The sequence below is a fragment of the Anabrus simplex genome, chromosome 2 (assembly GCF_040414725.1).
Source record: "Anabrus simplex isolate iqAnaSimp1 chromosome 2, ASM4041472v1, whole genome shotgun sequence".
Classification (NCBI taxonomy): Eukaryota; Metazoa; Arthropoda; class Insecta; order Orthoptera; family Tettigoniidae; genus Anabrus; species Anabrus simplex.
The window spans coordinates 678,758,958-678,775,623 of record NC_090266.1 but is presented as its reverse complement, the minus strand read 5'-3'; the positions used below and the strand labels follow the sequence as shown (position 1 = coordinate 678,775,623).

The 16,666-nt window shown below is 42.4% G+C and overlaps 1 protein-coding gene across 1 annotated transcript in view; it reads left to right on the top strand.

Annotated features, from left to right (window-relative positions):
- Nucleotides 1-16,666, top strand: part of Sytbeta (Synaptotagmin beta) — a 924,592-nt gene that overhangs the window by 828,787 nt on the left and 79,139 nt on the right. The window lies entirely within an intron of this gene.

The following is a 16,666-nucleotide window of genomic DNA, read 5'->3' as shown; positions in this document are numbered from 1 at the left end:
CAACGTACACTGTAAGTTCACTTTTCCACATAGTCCCCAAGATACTGTAAACATTTCCGGAACGGTCAACCAACTTATCGATTCCGGATGCGTAGAAATCGCCTCCAGCGCCATGTAGCCAACTGGAGACAGCTGTTTTCACCTCCTCATCGTGTCGGAATCGTCGTCCACCGAGATTCTTTTCCAGCTTACCGAACACGTGATGATCGCATGGCACTAAGTCTGGACTGTATGTAGGATGTTGTCATACCTCCCGCTTAAATCGTTGCAGCAGTTCAGACGTTTGGCGAGCCGTGTGAAGTGTTGCTTTATCGTGCTACAAAATCACACCGGCGCTCAATTTTCTCCACCGCTTTTCTTTAATTGCCTTACGCAAGCGGTTCAGTGTTTGATAATACGAAGCTGAATTGATTGTCGTGCCTTTCGGGATGAATTCCACGTGCACCACAACCTCCTTGTCAAAGAACACTGTTGCCATTACATTTCCTGCTGAAGGTTGGACCTTGGCCTTCTTTCGTGGTGGTGTGGTGTGCACCCGTTCCATCGATGTTCTCTTTGTTTCGGGGGTGAAGTGGTGGACCCACGTTTCATCTTCTGTGATGATTAGCCGCAGAATCTCGTTCCCCTCCACAGAATACCGTTGCAGAAATGCCAGTGGCGATTGGAAACGTTGTCCCTTGCAGAGTCCTGCACAGCGGCCCAGCCCATGAGCTGCTCCGGCAATAGACGGCAATGGGCTTTAGCAGGCTCGAACATGAAAAGCCCGTGACGTCATCGCACGGGTCGGGCTGGGCAGCGCTATGTCGTTCGTACGCGGTGAGCCAAGGACAGTGCTGTGGTAGATCTATAGGCTGATTGCTCTACAGCGTGTCAGCGGAGTGCGTTGCATTACCGTCGAGTGGAGACCATCACGTTTGCTGTGCGTTTTCTATTTGACTTCCTCGTCCATCCTGTTTTCGGAAATGAATGAGGACTGTGACTTCAAAAGAAAACAAACCTTGGCAAGAAATCGTGTAGTAAAGGAAAAACTAGAAACCGGACAATACGACACTTCTGAACCGGATCTGAACATCAAAAGTCGTATTTGGTCGGTATTCAAGCCTGTAGTTGACAGTGATGGGAAAGACGTTCATTTTGTATACTGAACGATCTGAACAAGGCGTGTATGAATCACGAACAATTCAGACTTCCCGGGTCATCAAACTCCAGGACTATTGGATAATCTGCCGAAATTTGCTTCGTGGGCTCACATTGAAGGTGGTCCTATTCCATCAGATGAGCTGGAAATACACTGACTGACAGAGCAAATGCAACACCAAGAAGGAGTGGTTCGAAAGGGATGAAAGTTGGGGAAAAAACAGAGACGGCACGGACGAATAATTGATGTTTATTTCAAACCGATATGCAGGTTACACAATGCGCACGGCATCGACTCAGTAGGATGTAGGACCACCGCGAGCGGCGATGCACGCAGAAACACGTCGAGGTACAGAGTCAATAAGAGTGCGGATGGTGTCCTGAGGGATGGTTCTCCATTCTCTGTCAACCATTTGCCACAGTTGGTCGTCCGTACGAGGCTGGGGCAGAGTTTGCAAACGGCGTCCAATGAGATCCCACACGTGTTCGATTGGTGAGAGATCCGGAGAGTACGCTGGCCACGGAAGCATCTGTACACCTCGTAGAGCCTGTTGCGAGATGCGAGCAGTGTGTGGGCGGGCATTATCCTGCTGAAACAGAGCATTGGGCAGCCCCTGAAGGTACGGGAGTGCCACCGGCCGCAGCACATGCTGCACGTAGCGGTGGGCATTTAACGTGCCTTGAATACGCACTAGAGGTGACGTGGAATCATACGCAATAGCGCTCCAAACCATGATGCCGCGTTGTCTAGCGGTAGGGCGCTCCACACTTACTGCCGGATTTGACCTTTCTCCACGCCGACGCCACACTCGTCTGCGGTGACTATCACTGACAGAACAGAAGCGTGACTCATCGGAGAACATCCAAGTCGCTCTAGCCCGGCACCATGCCAGGCGTGCACGTCTATGCTGTGGAGTCAATGGTAGTCTTCTGAGCGGACGCCGGGAGTGCAGGCCTCCTTCAACCAATCGACGGGAAATTGTTCTGGTCGATATTGGAACAGCCAGGGTGTCTTGCACATGCTGAAGAATGGCGGTTGACGTGGCGTGCGGGGGTGCCACCGCTTGGCGGCGGATGCGCCGATCCTCGCGTGCTGACGTCACTCGGGCTGCGCCTGGACCCCTCGCACGTGCCACATGTCCCTGCGCCAACCATCTTCGCCACAAGCGCTGCACCGTGGACACATCCCTATGGGTATCGGCTGCGATTTTACGAAGCGACCAACCTGCCCTTCTCAGCCCGATCACCATACCCCTCGTAAAGTCGTCTGTCTGCTGGAAATGCCTCCGTTGACGGCGGCCTGGCATTCTTAGCTATACACGTGTCCTGTGGCACACGACAACACGTTCTACAATGACTGTCGGCTGAGAAATCACGGTACGAAGTGGGCCATTCGCCAACGCCGTGTCCCATTTATCGTTCGCTACGTGCGCAGCACAGCGGCGCATTTCACATCATGAGCATACCTCAGTGACGTCAGTCTACCCTGCAATTGGCATAAAGTTCTGACCACTCCTTCTTGGTGTTGCATTCGCTCTGTCAGTCAGTGTACATTTAAACCAAAACTGTGCAGTGGAAGAATATGTATGTTCAGTCGGTCGTCAGCCCGAAGGCTGGTTGGATCCTCAACAGCTCCGCCATCAGCTGTCATAGATGGCCTAGGCATCACTGAAGAGGCGTACTAGGGAAATGAGGAGTGAGGTAGTTTCCCGTTGCTTTCCACACCGGGCCAGAAGTTGCTATTACATATCAGTCTGCCAAGCCCACTGAAATGCATGCATCAACCGACCCTATGAGCAACATTTTCACACCATTCATAGCAGGGACAGGCTGCAAAAGGAATGGCATTACTAGCATCGCTCATACCTCAGTCACAGAATATATAGCATCCTATTGGACAACAAATAGACAAAACGTTCCAAAATTTCAAGCATCAAGTTCAGCTTCAGAGAGAAAATTCAGTTCAGTTCGCTTCATCCTCAACGCATGTTGGGCTCCTCTGCACAGAGACAATGTTGATGCTCTTCTTTTTACTCACAGTAATTCCACCACCAATGACCAATAAACTAGCCACATCAACTAAGTACAAGCCGTGTTCAGGTTTTTTCCATGTCGTTTTAGTTTGTATTTTAGTTCAGCGCGAGAGAGGCCCCTTGAATATACATCCCCTGTGGGTGGAGCCGATCGAACAATACCCACGGTATCCCCTGCCTGTCGTAAGAGGCGACTAAATGGGGACCCAGTGACTCTTAACTTGGGAGTGTAAACTGGCGACCATGGGTCCTGCATTGATTCCACTTACTTGGGCAAGGCTGCTCACTTTCATCTATCCTATTCGATCTCCCTTGGTCAACTCTTGTTCTTTTCCGACCTCGACGGTATTAGGGCATCCGAGGCGTAGGGAGTCTCATTTCCACGCCTTTCGTTACCTATGTCTTTCTGTGGCCGATATCTTCTTTTTTCGAAGTGTCGATTCCCTTCCATTTTTTCTCTCTGATTAGCGTCAATAGAGGAAGGTTTCCCAGTTGTACCTCCTCTTAAAACAATCACCACCACCACCTTGAATATGCTTCGTGCTATTTAGATTCATTTTCATTTGACTTTATGCGAATTGCGGACGATTATTAGAGTTTCTAATGAAGATTCTGTTTGTGTTTTTATTATTATTATTATTATTATTATTATTATTATTATTATAATTATTATTATTATTATTATTATTATTATTATTATTATTATTATTATTATTAATTCCAATGGCCCGGGGGCTGGGAGTTTGTGCTGTCCTCCACCACAATAACACGCAGTTACCTAAACATGGCATATGCCGCCCACCCTCATCGGAGGGTCTGCCTTAGAAGGACTGCACTTGGCTAGAAATGCGTTTGTTGTTTGAGTCATCAGTCCATAGACTGGTTTGATGCAGCTGTCTATGCCACCCTCTGCTGTGCTAACATTTCCATTTCTATGTAACCATTGCATCCTACATCTGCTCGAATAATCTGCTTGTCATATTCATACCTTGGTCTACAACTACACTTCCTTCAAAAACCAACTGAACAAGTCCTGGGTGTCTTAAGATGTGGCCTATCATTCTATCTCTTCTCTCAAATTTAGCCAAATCGATCTCCTCTCACCAATTCGATTCAGTATCTCTTCATTCGTGATTCGATCTATCCATCTCACCTTCAGCATTCTTCTGTAACGCCACATTTCAAAAGCTTCTATTCTCTTTATTTCTGAGCTATTTATCGTCCATGCTTCACTTCCGTACAATGCCACGCTCCAGATAAGTCTTCAGAAACATCTTTCTAATTCCTATATCAATGTTTGAAGTGAGCAAATTTATTTTCTTAAGAAAGCTCTTCCTTGCTTGTACTAGTCTTCATTTTATGTCCTCCTTACTTCTGCCATTGTTAGTTATTTTACTACCCAAGTAACAATACTCATCTACCTCCTTTAAGACTTCATTTCCTAATCTAATATTTCCTGCATCAGCTGCCTTCGTCCGACTGCACTCCATTACTTTTGTTTTGGACTTATTTATTTTCATCTTGAACTCCTTACCCAAGACTTCGTCCATACCATTCAGCAGCTTCTCGAGATCTTCTGCAGTCTCGATTAACATCTCAAGGTTTTGATTTCCCCTCCTTGGATTGTGATTCCCTTTCCAAATTACCCTTTGATTTCCTTTACTGCCTGTTCTATGTAAACATTGAAAAGGAGGGGGGACGAACTGCAGTCTTGCCTCACTCCTTTCTGGATTGCTGCCTCTTTTTCAAAGCCCACGATTTTTATCACTGCAGACTGATTTTTATACAGATTTTAGATTCTTCTTCGTTCTCGATATCTGATCCCACTCACCTTCAGAATATTAACTAGCTTGGTGCAATCAACATTATCGAATGCCTTTTCTAAATCTCCGAATGCCATGTACGTGCACTTTTCCTTCCTAATTCGATCCTCTAAGATCAGACGTAAAGTCAGGATTGCTTCACGTGTTCCTACATTTCTTCTAAAGCCAAACTGATCTTCTCCCAACTCAGCTTCAGCTTGTCTTAGAACAGTGGTGACAACTCCAATATAACAAATAAACAACAGAAGAGTAATCAGGTTACCAAACCTCCAAATATATAGGAGTACGTAACACGAGGTAGCACTAGAGACATCTGATCAGTTTACGTAGAACTTCTTGGATATGACATAGTTTACTGCGGCAGTTCAAACTTAGAGAGAGACCTAACTAATGGCACTATTATTATTATTATTATTATTATTATTATTATTATTATTATTATTATTATTATTACACCGGGCGAGTTGGCCGTGCGGTTAGGAGCGCGCAGCTGTGAGCTCGCATCCGCTAGATAGTGGGTTTGAACCCCACTGTCGGCAGCCCTGAAGATGGTTTTCCGTGGTTTCCCATTTTCACACGAGGCAAATGCTGGGGCTGTACCTTAATTAAGGCCACGGCCGCTTCCTTCCCATTCCTAGGCCTTTCCTGTCTCATCGTCGCCATAAGACCTATCTGTGTCGGTGTGACGTAAAACAAATAGCAAAAAAATTATTATTACATCGACGTTCCACCACCCGTCAACAAACAGATCACCTCCGTGATGCAGGAACACTCAGATGTCAGTCGTACAATATGACGGTCTTTAATTTGACATTTCACTTTCCTCACTCTTAACATTCAAGTGACTCGCTGGACAGCCTGTGCTCTTGGTATGTCTCCCATATCACTGGCTCTCAGCCTGTAGGAAATTAGAAAGAAGTCCTTCGGATCAAGAGCTAGCTGCCATCGATTGAGGAGGAAGAGGAACGGTTTATTAGATCAGAAGTCCATAAAATAGGACACGAAACCATATGAATGTCCCTCATATCGGCAAGGGAACTGATTTTATCGGACTAGATCGGACTAGTGAAACAGGGTAAGATGATCAATTAAGACATCATAAACTAAATGGTAAAATGGTAAAATAATATATTAGTTTTGTTTTGCAAACCAAGTAGGGCGTTTCTAGAGAACGAGTATAAAAGCTATATTTTGTATTTAATCTCGTTTACTGATACGGGGTGGGCGATGAGGTGAGATGAAATTATAGCCTATGGTATGTTTTTGCGGCCAGATATCCTTCCTGATGCCAGCCTCAGGTGATGAACTAATGAAGATCAAATGAATAATGCTGAATGAAATTGGGTAAGGAAGTGGAAGGAATAGTCTGTGGCTATGAGTAGGAACGGTCCCGGCATTTACCCGGAAGTGAAAATGAGAAACCACAGAAAACCATTTGCAGGATGACCCACTCATCCCCCAAATGCAAACCTTGGCGCCGCTCGGTAACGAATGTAGAAAATGATACATGAAGAGAGTATGTGTACAGCAGCATTCGTAATGGTTAATTCCAACTTGGTTAATCCTCCATCAAATATGACACATTAGACCGCAGGGGAAGGTTAACCAGCCAGCATTTGGGTAGTTACTGATTTAGAGGAGAGGGCATATACGTCTCTGATAAGACCCGAACTAGAGTATGGTTCCAGTGTATGGGACCCTCACCAGGATTACTTGATTCAAGAACTGGAAAAAATCCAAAGAAGAGCAGCTCGATTTGTTCTGGGTGATTTCCGACAAAAGAGTAGCGTTACAAAAATGTTGCAAAGTTTGGGCTGGGAAGACCTGGGAGAAAGAAGACGAGCTGCTCGACTAAGTGGTATGTTCCGAGCTGTCAGTGGAGAGGTGGCGTGGAATGACATCAGTAGACGAATATGTTTGAGTGATGTCTTTAAAAGTAGGAAAGATCACAATATGAAGATAAAGCTGGAATTCAAGAGGGCAAATTGGGGCAAATATTCGTTTATAGGTAGGGGAGTTAGGGATTCGAATAACTTACCAAGGGAGACGTTCAATAAATTCCCAATTTCTTTGCGATCATTTAAGAAAAGACTAAGAAAACAACATATAATAATGTTATTTGCTTTACGTCCCACTAACTACTTTTTAAGGTCTTCGGAGACGCTGAGGTGCCGGAATTTAGTCCCGCAGGAGATCTTTTACGTGCCAGTAAATCTACCGACACGGGGCTGTCGTATTTGTGCACCTTCAAGAAAACAACAGATAGGGAATCTGCCACCTGGGCGACTGCCCTAAATGCAGATGAGTAGTGATTGATTTTGATTGATAGACACCAGCGAGTAATATGGGGCCGAAAACACAGAAGGTAAGGCAGTCCGCAGCATAGTTTCTCTAACAAGGGAAGCCTTGCAGACCTCCCGACGACAAACATCACTAACCCTTCTAGAGTGAACATGCTAGAGCGGCATTTCACAATCAACCTCAACCCGTAAAACAAAGCGTATGAAAGCAAGGCCCGCGACTGGAATATTTAGAGGCTTGTACCAAAAAGATTGTACCTGACGGTCATTATGTTATTATATGATACAGCGCATGCGTGGCAGGTGCCCTGCCCAATTCAGGGCATGGACCTTTTCCTGTGTTTACGAGTACCTGTATACTATCTGCGCACTTTTTAGCGATAGATTTACACCCTAGTGCTGAAGCGGTCGACCTCGGCAATCTTCGAGATTCGTACTGGCAATCTTTGAAACACAAACTATGAATCGCTTATGCATTGCTGTGCGACGTCTGGCGTACACTTTACGTACTAGCACTGTTGTTATTTACTCAGCAAAGCCAAACTATAGAATTCACTCTAGGAATAAGATTCGCATCGAGAAATGTTATATAATGTTTGTGTGACACAGTTGTTGGCTTAAAATAACAAAGGTTTAGAAAATTCATATCGATCGATCATATCGATTCAATTCAGATTTCATTTCCATTCAGTTGGCAGTACTAACGGAACCGGAAGAGCTCCCTCCTTACTCCTCAAACCCGTACACAAATCTATCGCTAAAAAGTGCGCAGATAGTACTACAGTGTGTTCAGCAAAATGACTTGTAATGCCCATGCTGTGGTACAGAAACTGGTGAATAAGGTGATGTCGAATTACCAAGACGACAACACATTTCCAACATATGAAGACCTCAGGGGTAAAAAGTGATGTTTTCAGGGTTTTTTGTTGTAAACAGTTATATCCAATATGAAGTTTCTTTTAATTCAAGAAGTACCGGGCGAGTTGGCCGAGCGGTTAGGGGCGTGCAGCTGTAATCTTGCATCCGGGAGATAGTGGGTTCGAGCCCCACTGTCGGTCGGCAGCCCTGAAGATAGTTCTCCGTGGTTTCCCATTTTCACATCAGGCAAATGCTGGGGCTGTACCTTAATTAAGGCCACGGCCGATTCCTTCCCACTCCTAGCCCTTTCTTATCCCATCGTCGCCATAAGACCTATCTGTGTCGGTGCGACGTAAAGCAAGTTGTAAAAAATATATATTCAAGAAGTTAGTCGATTTAACAAGAGATGGCAGCGTAATTCAGCTTCATTTTCATAACAAGCCACATGTCTCTGCAGTAAACAATCACATTCCACATTTTCAAGATGGCGGATCATGTTCTTGAAGACGTGCTTTTTTTCTAAAGAAAATCTCATTTAGGGTAAACAAAACACTGAATATGAGAATATTATTGACAGAGATAATAGTTTAAATGATCTTGATTGCACTTAAATCCTAGAAGATGACAGAAGTTCATCAGATTATAGTGAACAGATACTTTTTCTAGATGGCTATCAGCTGTGTTTACAATGTTGTTTTGAATGTTGGTTGTAACTGTTTACATGCTGTGATATAAAATGTCGTTTGCAAAAGTATTATTATTATTATTATTATTATTATTATTATTATTATTATTATTATTATTATTATTATTATTATTATTATTATTATTATTATTATTATTATTATTATTCTTTCTTCGTTATGCCCATCCATAGAGCGCGTTTGAACTTGTTAGTTGGTTTGATGGTTTGTGCCTTCTTATCCTCCTAAAATCTTTTCATGAATGCACTGTGTTGCATCTTGCGTTCTGTCGACCACTTCCTACCAGTTGTCTTTTTTGGTTTCTCCCTAAATTTATGATTGGCTACTTTTATTCTAAAAGCTCCACGATTTTCCATGATGTCGTCTGTGATATTTATTTCTTGGAGGTCCGCCTTAGTTTCTTCTAGCCATTTTATTTTGACCTTCTTTGAGTTGATTACTTTGAATAATCTTTTAGTTAGTCTGTCGCTGTTCATTCTGTAGATATGGCCATAGAAATTAAGGCCCCTTTTCCGTACGGCATCAGTAAACCTGTCGGTGAAGGAGTAGAGGTCCGCTGTTCTCCTCTTAATCCACATTCCATTTTCTCTCGTAGGACCGTAAATTTCCTGAGAATTTTCCGCTCCTGCTTTTCAATTTCTGTAATTTTAGAGTGACCACCTAAGCATATGATTTCTGAGGCATATAAAGCTTCGGGCAATACAACTGTCTTGTAGTGTCGTAATTTTGCATTACGCGAGATGACTCTTTTGTTGTAGTAATTCCACGTCAGTCTGTATGCCCTTATGTAGTTTGGTGTTTCTTTCTACATTGGCACTACTGTCTAATCCTGATGGTAGTATAATTTCTCCAAGGTATTTGAAGGAGGGCACCTGTGAAATTGTGCCGTTTTCCATCTCTAGCGGAGTTCTTTTGCTATTTTGACGTAGATTTTCCATGTACTTGGTTTTCTCGTAGGATATCTGGAGGCCTGCCTTTGATGCTATATTGTGTAGTCTCTGTATAGCATACCTTGTTTCATCCTTGGTCTTAGTAATGATTGCGAGATCATCAGCAAATGCTAAACATTTCACATTGACCTTGCTTCCCAAATTTCCGATGTTCACACCCTTGATATCATTTTCCCACTCTCTAATAACTTTGTCTAGAACTAAGTTAAACAGAATAGGGGAGATGCTGTCACCTTGACGAACGCCCGTACATATTTCAAAAGGCTCAGAGATTTCTCCAAGGAATTTCACTTTAGAGGTCGTATTTGTGAGGGTCTGCTGGATAAGTGCTCTGGTCTTCTTGTCCACTCTGAGTTCTTCTAGAGTATCAAATACTGTCTGTCTGTCCACAGAGTCATACGCCTTCTTAAAATCCACAAAGGTGACGATCGTGCTGGCACTTCGGCGAATCCTTAATATCGTCTTCAAGTTCCATATTTGTTCTGCACATGACCGACCTTTCCTGAAACCCACTTGGTACTCGCCAATCAGGTGATCTGTCTGTTTTTCTAACCGGTTCAAGAGAGCTTTGGAAAGAATTTTTTATGCGATTGGCAGTAGAGATATGCCTCTATAGTTGTTTGGATCTGCCTTGTCACCTTTCTTGTGCAATGGGTGTATTAATGCACACTTCCAATCCTGTGGAATCATTTCCGTTTACCATATTTCTACTAGGATTGCATGAATTTTGCTTACAAGATCATCTCCAAGTTTACACATCTCCGCAGTGATGCCGTCCTCTCCAGGAGCTTTATTATTTTTAAGCGATCGTATGATCTCTGCTGTTTCCTGTGTTGTCGGTGGCTGTGAATCGGGGTTGGGCATGGGCTTTTCAAAGTTCAGTCTTTCCTTTGGAGGATCACAATTGAGGAGGTCTCGGAAGCAGTCAGCTAGAATGGTGCAGTTCTCTTTGGTATTCGTTTCTAATGTTCCATTTGCTCGACGGAAACATAAAGATGGTGGTTGATAACTAGATAAATTCTCACGGAAGGTCTTGTAGAAATTCCTGGAGTTGTTTCTAAGGAAATCTTGTTCGATTTCTATGAGTCTATTTTTGTCATAGGCTCGTTTCTCCCTGCGGATTATTTTTGAGGAGATTTTCTGAAATTTTAGGAATGTCTCCCATCTCTTAGTTGTTTGATGTCCATTCCACTGATTCCATGCTTTCAACCGTTCATCAATGGCTTTATCACAGGTCGTGTTCCTCCACCTATGTTTGCGTTTCCTTGGAGGCTGTCCTAATTTCATGGCTGATGTCTGAAGTGTTTTACGAAGGCCTGGCCAGTCCTTGGGGTCCTGCTCACGCATGTCTTGTAGAAAGGTCGTGGCGTTCTGTCGAAGACATTCTGGATCAACTCTTAGAGATTTTTTGTGTTTAGGTCTGCATCTGTTGGGTTGGAATCTCACTTTGATTTGTGTTAGGTAGTGGTCCGAGTCGACAACTCCCTTCCGTACTCTAACATTTTGGATCTCACACATATTCTTTCTGGAGATTGCGACGTGATCGATCTGGAATTCGCCCAATAACTGGTTTGGTGATTTCCACGTTTTCTTCTTATGTGGGGGTCTCGCAAATTGCGTAGACATTAGTTTTAAGACAAAGGTTTTACAGAAGTCTATAAGACGTTCTCCGTTCTTATTATTATTATTAAATCACAAATACGCATACTACTAACTGTTGTCATTATACTGACATTTTATTAACATAACCGTTCTTTGCACGTCATTTACGCGGCTCTGTGAGTTATAACATTTTACACTTGTTGATGTACCAGTACTTCATATGTAGCTTACAAAATTAGTTTACCTGCCATTTTCTTAAAAATAATTGTGTAACTGTATCAATGTGAAATTTAAAATGAACGTACGGTAATCTCTTTAACATAGTGGGCAGGGTAATTGAGGCGATAGAGCGCTGGCCTCCTGAACTCTATTTGGTGGGTTCGATCCCAATTCAGCCCGGTGGTAATTGAAGGTGCTCAAATACGTCAGCCTCGTGTCTGTAGATTTATCGGCACGTAAAAAAGCTCATCTGGGACAACATTCCGGCACCTCGGCGTATTCGAAAACCGCAAAAGTAGTTGGCGGAACGTAAAAGCAATAACATTATTATTTATCCTCTAACTTAGTTCATTTTGTTAAACGTAATAGTCTACATTTAGCAGTTTTCTTTCTTTCGTAGGGTCAGAACTTCAGAAATTGAGATGGTTTCTTCTATTGTCAGTTCTTCTCTGCTTTATCAATACTGCATGTAAGCAATTAAACTCTCAAACTGATAGGCACATTCAATGTTTAATATACTGTAATTACCTACAATACTGTCCGGCTGCATGGCTAAATGGTTAGCGTGCTGGCCTTTGGTCACAGGGGTCCCGGGTTCGATTCCCGACAGGGTCGGGAATTTTAACCATCATTGGTTAATTTCGCTGGCATGGGGGCTGGGTGTATGTGTCGTCTTCATCATCATTTCATCCTCATCACGACGCGCAGGTCGCCGAACTTGTCCTTGGACACTCCCGGCACTAAAAGCCATACGCCATTTCACTTACCTATAATACTGGCTCTGTATGCATTTTTTCTCTAGGATGTTATAAAGAAGGATTACATGTACCATTGTATTGAGTAAGATGTTTCAAAGATTAAAAAATGTAGCAGTAAATATTTTGTAAAAATCCATTCCTTTATATCTCAGAACTTACAAAATGTGGGTTGTCATTATTTACCCCCGAAGTCGCTCCTGCTCCAAAACCACGAATGTGACAATGCTCTTCCTATCCATTATTTCCCTTAAGACTGGTCACGCCTCCCAGCCACATATGTATATACAGTCCATCAGAATAATATTCTTTGAGTTCTTTTTCCTATGCGCATGTGTAAAGCACATCATAGTTAGAGGTTCCGCGATCTGCATACACCTTTGGGAGCCGGCTTTTTTGATGGAGGGGGAACATCATTTGATGGTACTAACATTTCTCTTTTAATTTTCATGACTACCCAACTCCAAAGAATGTACTACCATTACGGAGAAAAATATTCATGATTACTTGCAGAATGTTCATTCATTTACTGATACATTTAATTTTACGGCTTGTCTCATCTTGCCAGTTATATTACGAAGAGTGAAATACTACCGGTACCTACCTTTGTTGAAATGAAGTCTGTTTAAACCCTTGAAATAATTCGCCACCACAGTGTTATCTAATAGCAAGGTGCCAACCCGGAGCAGTAACATTTCAATACAAATTGTTAAGCCAGGTCTTTTCTTTCGCATCCTGCAATACAAGGTCGTCCCAAAGACAGTGATAGTCCAAGAGACGAGAGGGTGTGATTTACAGCTGCGCTTGGGGGCGAAAAATCTAAATAACAACTCTATAATAGAATAAAACCATAACCGAGTGTCATATTTCTACTTTTAATCACATTCAAAAATCAGAGATGGCAATAATAGCAATGGCAAAAAACTAGCCAAGGATTTTAGGCCTAAAAGCTCGTTCATTCACTTCATACGAGAGAGAATGTTCTCGATCGTTGGATATAACTATACCTAAAGTCCTGACCATTTACACAAAAGAGAGAGTAATATACGTACCCCCAATTTTAAACTACGTTGTTTGAAGACTTAACATTAACAGTAAATTGATGTTGTGTTACTTAATCACAAATGAACACCGTTTTATTTTACCATGCATTTCTCCTGCATTTCAGCTTTTTGGGCTTTCTTTCTATTGAACAAAAGCATCACAACTATACTGTAGTCTCTGAAAATGTTTGCATGTAAGAATTTCAAACATCTACACAGTTTCAAAAGTTCCGTATTTATATTGATGACTGTAGCGGAGGGAGCTTTTTGCGTAACGGCTGACAGTGAGATTTCAACAATGCCCCATTCGCTGTAGTGATTCTCTCGCAGACAGTGGCGCTGGTACTATCTCTAGTGCCTCTATGGCCTCAGTGACGCAGCTCCTCCAGTACACGCTTATAGGCCAGCCGTGCTGCAAGGTGTGCAGTGCATACAGAACCTTATGGGCGACTCTTAGCCACCTATCGGAGAAAGATGTAGTTACTTGAGCGGCTCGGATGCTTTCAATCTAATGTTCTGGAGTTCACAGATCCAAACAAGGTTGCCAGGTCACCAGTATCTGAATGGGTATCGGTCTTTGGCTCGATAACAATACACAATACGAAAGATGGAATCGCTGATTGCTATTATACTTCATTCTGGTGGTTCTGCAGCTCTGCAGATCATATTATAAAGTCCCGCCTGCTGCTGTCACTTTCCAGGGGGCACGTACCCCACAGCTTAAGGTATGCTACGGACGTGAGGAACCTTATCCCCGTTTCAGAACATTTGTTATATATAGCATTTATCGATAGGACCAGTATTAACGTAGATACTTGAGAATATTTTTAGATCTTCCCTAAACTACTATTTGACCCAGCGTGGATAAAATTATCTATAGACTAAATTGTAGTGCCTACTCTCTTGGCCTTAAAAACGAATTTTCATTTAATTCTGTTTGGCATTTTTCTCGAGATGCATGACAGACAGATGACAGACAGATTTAAAAATCTCATTTTCGTCTTATTCTGGACATGGCCGAATAAAAATTAAAAATTTTAAAAATCCTGACCGAAGTGGAGACAAAAATCTTATTTTATTTATAAAACCGTATATACGCGAATAATCCCCGCATATTTTAAAAAAATTGGGTCACGAAATTGGGGTGCGGGTTTTATTTGCGTCAAGTTTGGCTATATCACGTAGCAGTGTGCGGAGAAGCAGAATCCGCGAAAACTGGCGATGCGACAGTTGGCTCATAATATTATAATCAATTCGTACGCACCTAACAATATTGTCAATGCCGATGAAACCACATTTTTTTCAAATGCCGAGCCCAAACGGACTTGTGGCACTGGACTGTTTTGCAATTCAGACGGAAGCGAAAGACTTCCTCCCCTCGTCGAAGGAAAGTTCGATAAGCACAAATTTTAAGGGCGTCAGGCACTTTCCGTGCAAGTACAAGGCATCTCAAAATACAAACAGTATAATAAACAAAAAAATAAAGCACTTGCGCAGGGCAGCCAGCATAATTTGTCCTCGTCTTTGAATCGTGTTTTTTTTTTCTCGTTGCGTGAGGTCATGTTTGCCAGTGATTTATCCAAGCGCATTATTTGAATAATGTAAATGCAATTGTTGAACACATTCGAAAATAGTTTTTTTTTTCATGGTATTTGAAAGGTTGAAACTGTGACTCAAGGCAAATACACCTTGCATTAATGGGTCTTAGAATAATTTGTTACCCGGCAAGGATTGGCATTTCTGAATTGGTACGAGAGAAGTGCCATGGCGGGAAATCGTACAAGGTGAGTCACTGTACTGTAGTGCAATGCAAACGGAAGCGAGAGAGAGATATAACCTACAGGCCTAATCCACTTATAAACTTGTCCCAAGCTCATTTACTCGCGAAAGTCCTCTTTTATGATATATAAGACTGGTAGCTGGACGTAACGCGCGAACAAAGTCCATCAAATACAAAGAAGAAGAAGAAGAAGAAGAAGAAGCAGCGAGAGACATCCTACTTCCTCCTCTCGTCATAGGAAAGTTTGACAAACCACGACGCTTTAACGGCATCGGATACGTTCCGTGCTAGCACAAGCCATCTAAAATGCATATAGTAGAGTAATTCAGTGGATAAAGCACTTGCACAGGGGAGCCAGCATAAATTTCTCCTCGCCTTTGAATAATTATTTTTCTTTCGTTGCTTGAGGTTATGTTTGTCAGTTAATTATCCAAGTGCATTATTTGAATACTGTAAACACACCTTGTTGGATACATTTTGGAAATAATTCTTTATGTCATTTGAAAGTTTAAAACTCTGAATCAATGTTAATTGCATGCAGTACTGTAATGGGTATTAGAATACTTTTTGTCGCGGCGAGGGTTGGCATATCTGAATTACAAGTTGGCGATTAATTCGAAATCACGTAATTCAAAGTCCGATTTCTGCGTTCCAAAGACTTCGAATTAACGAGGTTTTACTGTATCTCAAAAATAACATCCGAGTATAAAGAGACCGCGTGTGAGAATTTTTTTTAGACGTGGAATGACGAATTTGTAAGTAATTTAGGAGAGGATTCTAGTGATACGAGAGACAAAGTGTCTTCCGATCTACAGGGAATCGAGCCTATTGCAAGTTCCGATTAATGAAACATGTGTCACGTAAGTTGACCTACTTGCTAATTTTCATGCCAAATATACTTCATAGCAGTGATAGTGTATTTTATCATCTCAGGCAAAGCAGCTATATCCGCAAATTTACATGTTCATATTTACGTAAAGACCACGTGGACCTCGCGGAGTGATATAAAACATTTGTTTATGCCTACGTTACTCTTTCATTGGAAGGAATTTTAGTTCCTTTCATTTTTTCCAAAATCAGCCTTCCTAAAATTAGGGTGCGGGGATAATTCGCGTAAATACGGTAATACCCTTCGATGGAGAAACAGTGATAGGAGGAAACAAACTGAAATGCTTTAATGAGTCCAGTAATAGTAATAATAATAATAATAATAATAATAATAATAATAATATAATGGCGTATGGCCTGCGAAAAGGCCCGGTGTAGGTCTTTTTCGAGTAGACGGCCTAGGGGTGACCTGCATGTCTGTGAGGATGGGGCTCTACCTAAGATGATTTCTAATGTTGAAGACATCCAAATACTTAGCCCCTAAGCCAGACGAATGAACCAATCAAGGTTGAAATCGGCTATCTGGCCGGAAATCGAACCCGGGACACCTTGGACCAAAGGCCAGCATGCTAAC